Source organism: Aplidium turbinatum, chromosome 13 (assembly GCF_918807975.1).
Source record: "Aplidium turbinatum chromosome 13, kaAplTurb1.1, whole genome shotgun sequence".
NCBI classification, from domain to species: domain Eukaryota; kingdom Metazoa; phylum Chordata; class Ascidiacea; order Aplousobranchia; family Polyclinidae; genus Aplidium; species Aplidium turbinatum.
The window spans coordinates 17,488,754-17,504,219 of record NC_137484.1 but is presented as its reverse complement, the minus strand read 5'-3'; positions in this window follow the sequence as shown (position 1 = coordinate 17,504,219).

The window sequence follows — 15,466 nt, the reverse complement described above, 5'->3', positions numbered from 1 at the left end:
GACGCTGCTTTTCTCACACTGCAATGTTTGTTTTTGTTGCTTTACAATCTACATTGAAGTGTTGATCCTTTAACTTTTCTGCACTAGACAGGATTGACTTTCGAACGAAATCTGAACCACCCTTTTACATTGATTCATCGTCTGCACGTTTAAAGGAGGACAAGTTTTGCTAGCTGAGTTTATTGTCCATCGTAGTGCCGATAGATTGCCGATGAAGACTGGCCATTCATTGATGATGAATCTGTAATCTGTATACAAGTTTTCTTCCTTGAAAAACCTTCCGGTTTTGTTGCATGATAGACAGTTTTATTTGTGTTTCGTAGACGACATTTTCGGCACATGCCACAATTCCTAATGTTACTTTTCAGCGATGAAATCGCTTTATTGTTATAATGTTAGTCAAAGAAACTGAACTTTAGTTGTTGTAAACAGTACTGGACAAATTACTAGCCCTTTTTCTTTTTAAATTAACATCAATCTTAAAAAGAGGCGGTAAGATTTTCTAATGACTTAAAATCTTCATATCATCCTGTACAATAATATTACGCAATCATCATCTTTATTCTTATAGAAAAAGTGTTGTTCACGAATATACAAAACATGGAAGTTGTTGATTTTTGCGTTGCACTGGAGCCTGCAATGATCAGTTGTAAAAACGCTTTAAATTTGGCAATTATAGTGATTTAAGTCCTTACAAAAAAGGACAAATAAAGGTGTTGCTGGAGTATACTCCTTTAAATAGAAACTTGCAAGAAACAAAACTTCTCCACTCTTGCCATTAATCAAATTGAAAAGCAAGTGAGATGGTGAAGGTACGGAGGCCAAAACAGAAAAATACCAAAGAAAACGCAAAACCTCACCCAGGTTTGACAGGAAGATATTGAACATGCCTCTGAGAAAAAAATAGTTATTTCAAGAAAATTTCATCAGTTTTAGCCAGTCAAAGATTCTTAGTTTTCTGAAAAGTAAGTAGAAAATTATACAAAGTTAATTTAAAAGCTGACCCACCCAGAAAAAAGCCTTATTGCCTGATAGAGAAGATGAAAGCATCTCGTCCGAAATGGCATGCTCTCTGCTCAGGCAGTGACTGAACAGTAAAGGATTGGGAGCAGGTAGCCTACCGGAGTATTAATATTAATAGCCGTACGAGACCAAACCATTTTGGGGGGACAGAACGTAAATTTGCCCAAATCTGCACGCTTTTATAGAAATTGCCCAAATATAATGTAGCCTAATACGGTACATGATAATAGTGAAAAACTAACAACACGATCACCAGCTAGCTAGAATTTCATACCAAAGTAATCAAGATAGAACAACTGGATTCATCTTTGAAGATAGCCTACCTTGCTTGTGCATTGCTCGATGCTTCTGCACTTTGGCATGGTAGGTAGGAGTAACAAATATTGTTTTACACACAACGCAAATAAAAAACAACCCCACTTAAATATTCTATATAAAAAGTATAAGGTAGGTTACTGGTTAAAATTAGACCTATAAAACTTATAGACTAAGTGCACTGATTAATAGACCTTGAAGTTGAAACAATGGAGCCCATCGGCAGTTATATGATTGCACAAATCATATCAGGAAAATCAGCAACAGGAAATATATTAGTACTTACCAAAATGTACTGTATTGTTGTTTGTATTTACTGCAGGAATACATACAACCAGGGGCGCGGGAAGTAGGGGTGCTCAAGCATAGGCGTAGCCAGGGGGGGGGCGAACGGGGCCATGGCCCCCCAAATTTTCAAAGTTTGGATTCCGAAGTTGAACCCTTTGTTAAACATATAATATAATTTGTATAAATTTATATTGTTTTCCAAGACATCTGGCTATTAACACCCCCCAGGACTTGTTTTAAACACACAGAAAGACACCAATAAATTTTGCAAATCGTAAATCGCGCAAATCTGTGGAAGCAATTTCAGAATCGCTTACTCTGTAGGGTTTTTGTGTAGCTGAGTTTTTTGTGTTCTCTAATTTTAGCCGCAGTTTTTGCCCGTTTGTGTGTAGATAAGAGCTACCTTTAATAAGTTAATAGCTGTTTATCTGCTAATAAATTTCATACAAATATTACCCTGAAAGTGTTTCCAGAAAGCGTTATAATCCATTATTTAAGTGTAATTTTGCAAAAATTTTCCGGGGGAGCATGCCCCCGGACCCCCCTAGAATACGCGTGCTTTCGGCACGCTCTAACCCCCACCAGCTTTATTGCTTCCTTTGCTTAACCCACCAGGATGCGCCACTGCACATCAGGTGGCGATGTCTTAAATCAAACATTTTGTCGTTCTCTTCAATTCATCAAATATTTGCCCCCCCCCAAAAAAATTTTCTGGCTACGCCACTGTGCTCAAGGGGCTGCAGCCCCCCCTGGAATTTTTAATAATTTCTTCAGCCCCCCTACAAAATTCTGACCATTTAAGGTAGGCCTACATAACATACTGTATTTTCAGAAAATTATTTGAACAATAATTGCTACGATGAATCGAGTTCCTGTTACGTGTGACCGCGCTCATCATTCGCAATAAAGAGCCGTCAATCACAGAGAGCTATACCTCGCCGTAGCGGTACTAGCCACCCTCCCTACTAACACGGCGGTCCATCGTTTATTGGACATCATTCTGCAATATTTACATTTCATGTGTACTTCTAAACATTACAATAATGCATGATATTGCTTTGTCATATCTGACCGACATGACAGAAGATAGTGCAATGAAAGAAGACGCACGTGCAAAGATATTCAGCTTGGTAAAACAAGCAAGCACGGTGCGGCTTTATTTTGCGATTACCTGCAGCGGTGAAGTTTTTCAGCCTGCAGAAACCGTCGCAAGAAAGCTTCAAAACAAGAAGATCTTTGCTTCTTCAGCTTTGGAATCAATCACCATCATCCACAAACTGATCAAAAATGTCAGAAAAGATAAATCCATTTCCAAGGTTATATGGAAGCAGCGAACATCTTTGCATCTGTCAATAACCTGAAGACGCCAAAGAATCCCCGAGTGATCAAAACTCCAGCAAGATTTCGAAACACAGAGGAATCGGATGCTTTGTCGTCTGCGGGAGAAGGAGCGTGGAAACGGCAATACATCAAAGCCCTTGATTTGGTTCAAGCTGAGCTTGATTGAAGATTCGACCAGGCGGATCTGCTTACAGCAGCCAACAGAGAGAAGGCCTTTCTGAGCTGTACAAACGGTGAGAAAATATCTGATACTGAGATCAGCTTACCCGACGCGATCAGAAAAGATCGCCTAAAAACGGAACTTACTTTGCTCAGCGATGTTGTAAGTAGAAAAACCGCAAACTCCGTTCAAAAGGTTGCTGAGATATAATCGCAACTAAACCCTCAAACACTAGATCTTTTCAAAGAAACAGCGAAAATCCGTGAAGCTCTGCCTTTGCCTCTCGGTTTTAGCTGCATCATCACAACGTTCTTTTGCTGCTCTAGACGCCTGAAAACGTGGTTGAGAAGCTCAATGACACAAAAAAGACTTACTCATCTTGCGTTGATGCATGTCCACCAAAATATTTTAGACACTGCAGATGTCAAAGAACTCATGACACAGTTCGTAGAGAAAACACCTGAGCGAAAAGCAATTTTCGGAAACGTGTGAGAACTCATTTCCACAAACTGTCGTTTTCATATCACTTTCAGTGCTGGATTAACCATTAGGCAAAGTAGGCACGTGCCTACAGGCCAGTGAAAAATCCAGGGCACTTTAAAATCAGTACAAATTTAGTCATGTTTTCAAAATAATTATTTTCTAAACTAATAAGTATTTATCTTTATAGCTCTGTTTTTCCAGATGAATTGAAGGTTGCAAAAACCGTTAAAAAAAGACGAATGGAAACATGTTGTTTCTCGGCAGTCGAGTGTAGCAAGAACTCAGCAATAGACACTTGTTTCGCCCATGAGACTGAGCTCATCAGTACCGCACCACTAAGTCGCGTTTTTAATCGCATAAACGCGCAAAAGTTGTTATTTAGTTAGGCATATGACCAAGTTTTTGCACGGTACCCTGTGCAGGGAATGGGATGGAAGACAGATTTTGGGATGGAAGATGGAAAATGTCAAGGATGGAAAGGAATGGAAGATCTTAATGAAGTGGAAGACAATCTTCCATCATTCCATCCCAATTCCATCATCAACTTTCTAACGCTTTATCATGACATGCAAAATGTTACGTTGCTTGCTGAAATAATTCGATTTTCGGTTCGTAGGGGAGACCGGGGATAGTTCGGACGCGGGGATACCTCGGATAAGGCATTTGACGTCACAGTAGAGTATTGTTAAATCACGTTTACCAAAGCTTTGTGGCTCCATTACAAATCAGGATAAAGTTTGCAAGTATGTCTGGTTTTCTTAGAAAGTTGAGGCCTAATTTTATCAATGATATCAAGATTTTAAAATTGTACGTGTAAGGTAATAATTCCGTTGCAGTTAACCAAAACAAACTTTTTATTGATTGAGGTTGTAGTTAGAAAGCTATACTCAGATAAGCAAGTGATGATTTTGACCAGCAGTTAATCAGGTAGCCATATTTTCTTCATTTACCTGTAGTCACGTGGTCGGGGATACTTCGAACCAAGACGGACTATATAGAGGCCATGACAACGTACAATGGAATTGTTAAAACTGGGGGCAGATAGTGACGTCATAGTGCCATTGTCTTCAATTGAACCGACATTGAACCGTACGTTAGGCTAATATTTATAACACTGAAACGAAAGCTGTGGCACTGTCTGGCAGCTTTAAAAAACTAATATGTTGTTACAGAACGGTAGCCTACTGAAAGTTGAAATAAATCACCAAGTACGCTACTCGTAAACAATTTATATATTTTTTAATCTCGTATCAAACGGGCCCACCACAAACTTGTAAAAGGAAAAATACAATTAAATCGTTCATTTGATATTGTACCACACCAACCTTGAAAATTGCGATGGATCAGCCATGATAACACTGAGATATTTAAAAAAGTGGTAACTTCACTAGCAAAAAGTATCTAAAAAAAACAATGCACCAGCTACTCGTAGCCAAGACTCGCTTAGTTCAAAGATTAATACTTTGTTGATGAGATAATTCCATATAATGCAAGAATCTCACAGCTTCTTGAATTTGTGACCATCTGGAACATTTACTTGCTGATAGAGACGTTATAGAGCATTTTACTCCAGAATGAAATGCTTCAAAGCTCAGATTGTCATCAATTCTTAACACAAACTTGGGTATGTCGGAATCTTGCATAAATTCCTTGCATTGAAAAACAAGCGTCTGATGAGCCCGAAATACAACATCATCACCTGCTAAAAAAGGAAATTGGACACTAAAAGCATTAGCCAAGACATTTTCAAAGCTCACAATAATGTCACTTTTGTGGTAGGATAGTTTTCTGGCCAATGGTGTTCACAAACGAAGTTGTCCTTTGAATCGGGAATATTATCCCTTGGGATAGTGGCAAGCCATCTATCACGTCCCGGTTCGCATTTAGGCAGTTTAAACACTGCAACTTTATTTTCTTCACTATAATTTCCATTGCAATTAAAGACACAGCACTTCTTAACCACATTTACAAGAGTATTAATATATCACAAACAATGCTTCACAACGTAAAACAAATCAAATATAAGATTGAATCAAATATAGACGTATTAGGACGTTAAATAGCCTATCCATCAAGGCTGTTCAAAACAAACATATTTCGAAATATGGGTACTTACGGTGCATCCTGACTCATTACTAGTAAGGTAACCGGGTTGCTCAAAGGTAGACCCTCCAGGGGCGCCGGAACGGTTCTTGACTGGGGGGGGGGGCAGGATTATGAAAAAAGGGCACTTTTGTTGCTGAAAGGCCAATTTTTTTTTAAGTTTTAATATATAGCAATAATGCTCATCCATTAGCTCATCATCGAGTAATGATACAAGTGTTCTGTATAAAAAGAACAATGGCACGGAAGGGCATCATGCTATGTTATAATGACGTAGGCTAACCTACCTGTGATACAGAATTTTGTGTCCTGAATATTATTTTGACGCAGAAATGAAAGATTATAATTAGGCTGAAAGCGAATAGCTGAAATTGTTATATCGTATTGCAAAATGTGCAGTAGCTTACATGACTTTAAAAGGGCACCATTGCCCCCCCATCCACAGAAAAATTGAGGGCAGGGGGCATCCGCCCCCTCGCTTCCGGCGCTCCTGAGACCCTCCGCCCTTATAGCTCAAATGACGACCAGCAATTCAATTAGGCTATGCTGTTTCGAATCAAATCATCCATGAACGTAAAAACAATCATTGTATTAACAACCGGATAAGCAGCTTACCACGCAATAGCACTGGGGGTTGGAAAACTTCTTGACTGATGATTTCAATCTGTTTATTGCAAAAAGCTCCGAAATATGGATTCAGGGGAAGCCAAGAAAATATAATTTGCTTCAAATCAAAATCAAATGATAAAAAAAAACACTCCGGAAAAGGCAAAAGTAAATTATTCGTTTTCTACCTCACAGAAACTGACAGACCTATTTGAGATTCTCAAACTAGTAGCCTAGTCTAGTAGTTTTGTATGGCAGTTTCATACACTCAGCTGGTGATCTCAAGAACTGCTGACTTGTAGGAGACTCTCTCATTCATATAGACGTCAGACGTGTTGGGTCAAATTTAGTCCGGCAGCTATTAGGCCTACGTTCTGAGATTCTCCAGTCTTTCACAATCGTTTCAAACGCATAACCAAATGAAATTGCTTGGATTTTGAAACGATTAAGAAAACATATTTTGAAATACCAAAACAAATCAAAGTAGGCTATTTCTATTTCAAATATCGATCTATCTCATCCTTATGCTGATGTAGGACACCGATAAATCACATTCCTACCAAGTTTTGAGTTGTAACTTAAGTAGGCTACTGTACCGGTACTCATTAAAGTAAAATAATTCCTGACTACCCTGAACTAAACGCACTGCAAAATGGAAGCATCTGTGGAGAAATTCAATTGAAGACAATGGCACTATGACGTCACTATCTGCCCCCAGTTTTAACAATCCCATTGTACGTTGTCATGGCCTCTATATAGTCCGTCTTGGTTCGAACACAATGGCCGAAGTATCCCCGTGGAAAAAATCAAACTTAAACAAAATCTTATTTTCAGATCGTTTGAATAATTTATTAGATTTTAAAGACATAATGGTTCGGACATATAAAAGAAAAACAAATATTCTGTATTAACTGTCAAATCAACTCAAAACGTCTGCATAAAATTGCTGTCCGAGATGACCCCAGGCATGTCCGAAACGGTAATGCGGTAGTTGCGCTAGGCCTATAGCCTGGTAACTGAGCTAATCAGCTAGGCTATTAACCAAAAACATTCGTACAGCTTTCCTGACAAGCCAGCCCCAAAACCCTGTCAACTGCAAGCCATTTGCAATCAGGGTTACCAGATACTCGAGCTATAGTAAGGCCAAATTCATTATAAAACAAGGCCAAAAAAAGGCCAATTTTTTTTACTTCTATTAAGGCTAAATAAACTCTAACAACTTAATTAAAACATTTTTTTGTAAATGCCATTTAACGATCAAGCATAACAGAAAATAATTTAACACTGTCAGAGCATAATGACCGGTGCGTTTGCATATTAAATCTGTTTAATAAACAATTAGGTTACTGTAGTAGCAGAAAAACTAGAAACCATTATCACTTTAATTCATCATTGAAAAAAAGTTCCCGCGCTTTTTAAAGCAAGCAGCAAAAATTTCTCTCTCCAGGCCCAAATCAAAAAATGGATTCATAAAAATAATTAAGGCCTGGAGAAAAGCTAATTCTAGAAGAACCAAGCAGAAAATTTGATTGTAGTCATATCAACACCAAAACTATCAAAATCAACCAGGAAGTTGCAGAGATAATTAAACTTGAAAAGACCTTCAGTTAGGCTAGCTAACAGGTCAGCAGTTATTGTTTGTTTGTTTTTTTGCATTTACGAAGATAATCACAGCTGCCAGTAAAATCCTCAAGTTTAGAAGACAAAGTAAGTTAAAAAGACTCATTTTTGACTTTCTTACATTTTTTAAACCCAGCCATTATTTTTCACCCAACCGTTACTAATAACCTTCAACCCAACCAAGACCAATTTCAGCACAAGCTCAACCATCAACACCAAAGAGGTTAATTTATTGGAAACAAATCAAATTTCAGAAGAAAAAAAGATCAAATCTGGACAGTTTATTGTACGCTACCACTCCATTTTTTGTTTAATTTTAGTTTGTTATTCTATTAATTTGTAGTTCTACACAATTTTGAAGTACAGTAATCAGATTCAGCTAGGTCAAGACTGACTAATATTTTTCCCCTAAGTTTCATCCTTTGTGACGTAATAATAATATTTTTGAAATCTTCACCTTCCGAACTCGTATTTTTTTTTCTCGTACTGTATTTTACAATTCGTATTCCGACATTGATCGATATCATAAACCAGAGGTGTGCAACATACGGCCCGCGGGCCAGAGCACGGCCCGCGGTACCCATTTACGTGGCCCGCACATTCTTCATCAAGTAGCCCATTATTTTTAAATACTTTTCACTGTTAGATCGGAGGATGTTGTTATTTGTTAACATATTTCCTCATTTCAAGCAAAACTACAACTCTTTCGATCTCAGTTGAGCAAAGCATCTCTGACTCACTTTCCTTGTCTGGAAAGTAGAAGCGTTCAAATTCAAGACTGTGAAAAATATGTTGGAATGGTTGAAAAGTTAACTTCGGCGTTTGAAACTCGCTTTGAAGATTTTCGAAAACACAATACCGACTTTCAACTTTTCGCTTATCCATTTGACCTGGTTGTGGGAAATATTCTATCTAGCTTTCAATTAGAAATACTGGAATTGCAAGCTAACGTCGATCTCAAACGAGCCCACAATGAAAATGATTTGCTTACTTTTTACAGAAGCTACGTGTATGGAAATTACACAAATCTAGAAAATCACGCGAGAAAAATTATCTCTCTTTTCGGAAGCACATACTGCTGTGAACAGTTCTTTTCAAAAATGAAGCTGTTCAAGACAAAATGCAGGAGTCAGCTTACAGATGAGCAGTTGTCAAGTCAATTTCGAGTTGCCACTTCTTCCGTCAAAGCTGACATTGTCAACATCTCTGGACAGAGAAGATATCAGACATCTCATTAATCACTCACTCAATGTGTAACTTGATTGTGTGTACTTTTCCATTAAATAAATTGTTCATATAATTTCATGTGTTATTCGATAGACTGGCCCTCAGCATCATTATAATTGTACGTTGTGGCCCATTGCGATAAACAGTTGCACGCCCCTGTCATAAACCGACTAACTTAGGCTACGTCTACGTAAGTATATCCATTATCCTCGCCAGTCTTAATTCTCTTTTTAAGCTGCATATTTTAATCAGGTCATTTTAACACAATTCATTTGATTCTATATCACTGCTTAACGGAATTTTGCCCTGAGTTACCTCTCATCAACTAAAGTACCGTAATTTAATTTAGTTCTTAGTTTCAAATTAAAATTATTACTTAGTCAATTTCCAAAATCCTTGCTAAATTAAATATTTCATAACGCAATAATAGTGTTTTGTTTATTTTCTAAAGTGTTTCTCACACCACTTAAACCAGACTTTATTTGTTCTTTTTCGGTGCTTGTTGGTCACCGTCCTATTTCGTCACACATAAGTGTATTCTTTGATTATCCTGACTACAAGTTATAAATGCAGGTGTTGGTGATTTTGCTTTTAATCTGTTTTGTTGTAAAGTCATTTTGTAATCTTTCGTGTCCTGCGTTATTGGTTTTGTATTCATCTGTTGGTCATACTTTGTTTGTGGCAATGTCTGCGGATTGTAAAAATTTTTATTCAAAAAACTCCTTCACTTTAACTAACAATATTAATAGGAACCAGCTATACATTTTGTAATCTTTCGTGTCCTGCGTTATTGGTTTTGTATTCATCTGTTGGTCATACTTTGTTTGTGGCAATGTCTGCGGATTGTAAAAATTTTTATTCAAAAAACTCCTTCACTTTAACTAACAATATTAATAGGAACCAGCTATCGATTTTACATGTAAACATGAGAAGCCTAGTTGGCAACTTTGAAAAATTAGAATCACTGCTTGTCGAAATGCAAGAAGCACCGGACCTTATTGCTGTGTCAGAAACCTGGCTGAATGAAAATCGATTGCATTTTGTTAGCTTGCAAGGCTATAATTTTGTCCACTTTAATAACAAACAAACTGATGCTAAAATACAAGCAGGTGGTGTCGGGCTATACGTAAGCAGTTCAATAAAGTATAATCAAATTAATAATTTAAGTCTAAACTTACAGGAATGTGAAGATCTCTGGGTGGATATTACTTTATCAAACAATAGACAGTGCACAGTTGGTGTAGTATACAGGCATCCCAAAAATAAGTTAATTGAGTTTCAAACCAAATTCTGTGAGTGCATTGATTCGTTAAATAATTTCAAAAAACAATATTACATTTGTGGTGATTTTTATATTGATATGTTAGCAAAGACAAAAAATTCTGCTGTAAAAAATTACTGTGATGCGTTTCTCTCTTTAGGCTGCAATCAATTAGTACAATCCCCAACCCGTGTAACTTCCACAAGTTCAACTTTAATCGATCATGTATACAGCAACGACCAATCAAATAAAATTCAATGCCATGTTCTTATTCACGATGTTTCTGACCACTTTCCTATTGTAGTTGTGATAATATATAAACTCTGTAAAACCAAAACAAGAAAAATATACACAAAAAGTAAGGAACATGAAAAACTTTGTTGCTGATGAATTCGTTTGTGATCTGGAAAATAGCTTGACCAACCAATACACAGAAAGGAATGATTCAGTTCATAGCAAATTTAATCATTTCATCGACACTTTTAATGACACTTTAAACAAGCATGCACCTTTACGATTGTTGTCTCGAAGAGAAAGAAAACTCAAGACCAAACCATGGCTAACAAAAGGAATTTTGAACTCCATCAAAACTAAAAACAGACTATATCACTTAAAAATAAAAGACCCAACAAACACTTCTGCACAAGCAACATACAAAAAGTACAGAAATGTACTTACTCATACCAAAGAGCAAGCAAAAAAAATGCATTACAGTTTTCTTATTACGCAAAGCAAGCACAACACTGGAAAAATATGGAAAACCATAAATGACATCATCAAGTACAAACATAAGCACACAGCTCACATACCAGAAGAAATAATTAGCACTGACAATGAAAAAATATCTGACCCTGCACAAATAAGTAACTGTTTTAATGATTATTTCACAGAAATTGGTCCTTCCATGGCATCTAAAATCCCTCTACCGTCTCCTGGCTCATTATTGAAATTGCAAAGTGTCCCATTCTCCTTTTTCCTAAAACCTGTCAATCAAGAAGAAGTATTAAAACATCTTAATAATCTTTCTGTCTCTAAAAGTACAGGACATGATGGAATACCTATAAGATTTGTCAAACTATCCTCACCAATAATCGCCCCTTTCCTCACCAACTTATTCAATGAGTGTATCGATAAAGGTGTATATCCTGATGTACTAAAGGTCGCTCAAGTTACCCCAATCTTCAAAAGTGGCTCCAGGAAAAATTGTTTCAACTATAGGCCCATATCACTATTGTCCCCCTTCACCAAAATATTCGAAAAATGCCTGTATGAACAAATGTACAATTATCTAACAAAAAAAGACCTGATCACACCACATCAGTATGGATTTAGACCACAATATTCCACTTCGTTAGCTGTGTCAAACATTTGTGATAACATCTTAACTAACCTAGATAATAAAGATACAACTTGCTCTGTATTTCTTGATTTAGCTAAAGCCTTCGACACAGTTGATCACACTATTCTCATACAGAAACTGCAAACATACGGTTTTCGGGGCCTTCCATTACAATTGTTAAAAAGTTATATCAGCAATCGTCTACAGCACACGGTCGTCAATGGAATCTCTTCAAACTCAAGACAGGTTACCTGCGGTGTGCCCCAAGGATCGACATTGGGACCCCTTCTTTTCTTACTGTATATAAATGACTTACCAAATTCAACAAACATGAATGTTAAACTATTTGCTGACGACACCAATCTTACGATGAGCGACAAATGTGAAATAAATTTGCAGAACAATGTGAATGCCGAAATGCAAAACAACTGGTTGAAGCTTAATAGATTATCATTAAATTTCTCAAAAACTGAATACATGCTAATAACAAATAAAAAACACATAAAAAAATTTTAACATTAACATTGGTAACACAAGCATTCAACAAAAAGATCAAATAAAATACCTTGCCGTTTACATAGATAACAAATTAACATGGAAATATCACATAGATAAAATTTGCGGAAAAGTAGCAAAAGGTTCATGGGCGTTGCTTAAACTCAGAAATTATGTCAACACAAACACTTTAAAAGATGTGTATCACGCTTTGATTTACTGTCATTTGCAATATTGTATTTCAAGCTGGGGAAAGGCCTGTGACAGTGCACTGGATCCATTAATAAAATTACAAAAAAAGGTTATAAGAATAATTACGAAACAAAATTATTATGCTCACACTAATTTTTTATTTTTCAAAATGAACATCTTGAAACTAAAAGACATACATAACATTGAAATAAAAAAACATATGTACAAAGTTCATATGAATGAGTATCCGTCTACGTATTGTGATTTATTTACAAATGCTTCATCTATTCATCAGCATAACACGAGATATCAAACAGGCAACAATTATTTTATAAACAGATCAAACACAGAATTTGGCAAGAAGTCCATGCAGGTATTGGGACCAATGCTCTGGTCAGAGGTTCCAAGCAGGCTAAAAAACTTATCATTTCATTGTTTCAAAAAAGAGATCAAAACGTTAATTTTACAAAGCTACAGTGCATCGTAAGTGATATGTTATGGAAACCAACTTGTCAGTTGCTTCGGAAACTTTATTATTCTCTGCTTGCTTCATGGAATTTTGTGTTTTGGCCTACGTTATCATCAATATGTTTTTTTTTTGTGCGTATGCTGTTGTTGAAGCGCGGGAACGTTTCAATTATTATTTTTCTCTTGTAGGCCTAAGCTTATTTTAAATGGCAAAATCGTAATTTCCGTAGGGTGGCAATTGACTAGTAGACCGTATGGTCGTCTCGTTGTCTCCCTGTCGGTATGGGAACTTGTGTAACTTTTGTACTGTGTATATTGCATATTTCAAACATGTACCTATGTTCCTGTTACTGACAAATAAAACATTGATTGATTGATTGATCATCAGTTGGAGAATAGGCCATATCTTAACCTTTCAAAAAATGATTAAAATACAACTGTTTCTGATAAAATTGGTTCTTTCTATTATTATTACTATTACCCTATAATCAGCATTCAGCAGGTCTATGAAGTTTTTAGATGGTCAGTTGCTTACACCTTACTATGCTGTTGGTTTGGTACTATGTACTGACTGCTGACTAAGCTAAGAGATTTCACTAATTAGGCTACGGTACTTGGCAATAGTCCCGAAACCCGGTTCAACTCAATAGAACCACCCTGTCCACAGCTAACACATTCTCTACTCTCTATGTCTCTACTTAGTAATTAAAACGGATAGAGTTCAGACTTTAAGTGATGATACTTTTATTTGCAATTTACTTAAAATAATACTTTCTAAACCGGTCAAAATTTGCAGCCATAAAAAGGGCCAAATAAGGCCAGATTTTCTGGCCTTATTTGCATCAATTTTTTTAAGCCAACTGCAATTTAAAAAGGCCAGATTTTTGGAATTTGGCCTAAAAAAAGGCCATCTGGCAACCCTGTTTGCAATTTGCATTTGCATAGCTTTCCAGCTTAGAGTTTCCGAAGGAAAAAAAAAAACTGATGCGTGTTTCCAATTTAAATTTGAAGTTTCATAACTAACTGATTTTCTTGAAAAGTTGAAAGTTTACGTTTACGAAAGTTTAATTTCTTGAAAGTTTACGTTTACGAAAGTTTAATTTCTTGAAAGTTTACGCGGCAAGCGGCGCGGCTTTGTAATTTCAACCTTCCACGCGGCGCGGCACGCGGCGAAAAAGTCAAAAGCGGCCGCGTACGCGGCGCGGCTTGCATCACAAGTGGACATGCCTTTCTCATTTGAAAAAGTTGAAAGGCATGTTATCATGTTCTAAATTGGTGTAGCCTAGTCTTCATTTAGGCTATCAATTTTTACACATGGTTAACGTGGAACTTGCAAACTTGCAAAAAATAAAAAACTATTGGAAAATACTCCAATTCTTTTTAACAGTTACGAAGAATCTTTTTCTTAATGTTTCAACTCTTATAGACATGTGCCATGGCGACCAATATGAATCGTAAAGTTGTGTGCCTGTTAAGCATCTGGCAACACTGCTTTACACAACTTGACGACGAAATTTGGTATGGTAACTGGATGCTGCATTTTTTGTTTCCTCAACATTTCGTATGTGTTTTAAAGTAGATGGAGTTCTGTTTAAGTTGAAGCAATGATTTAATATAATTTTTAGTTGAAATATATATTATTTATATCGTGAGCATTCAGCTTTATACTGACAGCTGGAAAGAACACTATGTGGTCTACTCCACAAGAATATTTCCACAGACAGACAACACAAATTAACTTTAACGGATTTAACATAAGGCTTCACACAAAAAATATAACATAAATAAAATAAACTTTAACGTTTTCGACACGTACTTGTGTCCTCATCAAAAATACAAATCTGCAATATTCATAAGATAAAAACTATAAGATAAATCTGACTATGCACTATAACTGTAACGACACTTCGAACTGAAAAGCACAAACTCAGCAAGTGATTCAAGAATGATGATGAGTAAATGAAATGGTGGGAAAAAGATCACATGAGGTGTAAAATGCTAGCATGTGACAACAATTAGAACACACACAGAAGAAAAGACGAGCCACAGGCAAATAGTTGCCTGTTGAGAGATGGATTACTGCCTTTGATTCTTAGGGCAAGATAATATTTTCATATGGTATTTCATATTACTAAAAAAGTCCAGATAGCCTAGGGCAGGCATGCCCAACCTTTTTTGACCTAAGATGTACTTTTTAAGTAGGCTACGGTATATAACCAAAATCTGAGAGTTCCCAGATCAGCGTTAACACTGCAAAGCCACACAGATCGATATCAACTCAGCAATTGCCGTAATTTAACATGTGTCAACCTGCAATTGTTGGAAAAATTTTGGGCAGATCAGTTTTTTTGTTAATGAACCAGATAAGGTGGCAAAACCTTAACAAGTTTTGAAACGTGTCTGAATAGTTCATGTTGTAGCTTATCGGTGTATGTCTGTAGCTCACAATATCTGCACAACCTAAAAAACAAAGGGAAGCACATATGTAGTTATATAAACACATAGTCTAACTCTAATGGAAAGTGTTATGGACAGAATTTCAAAA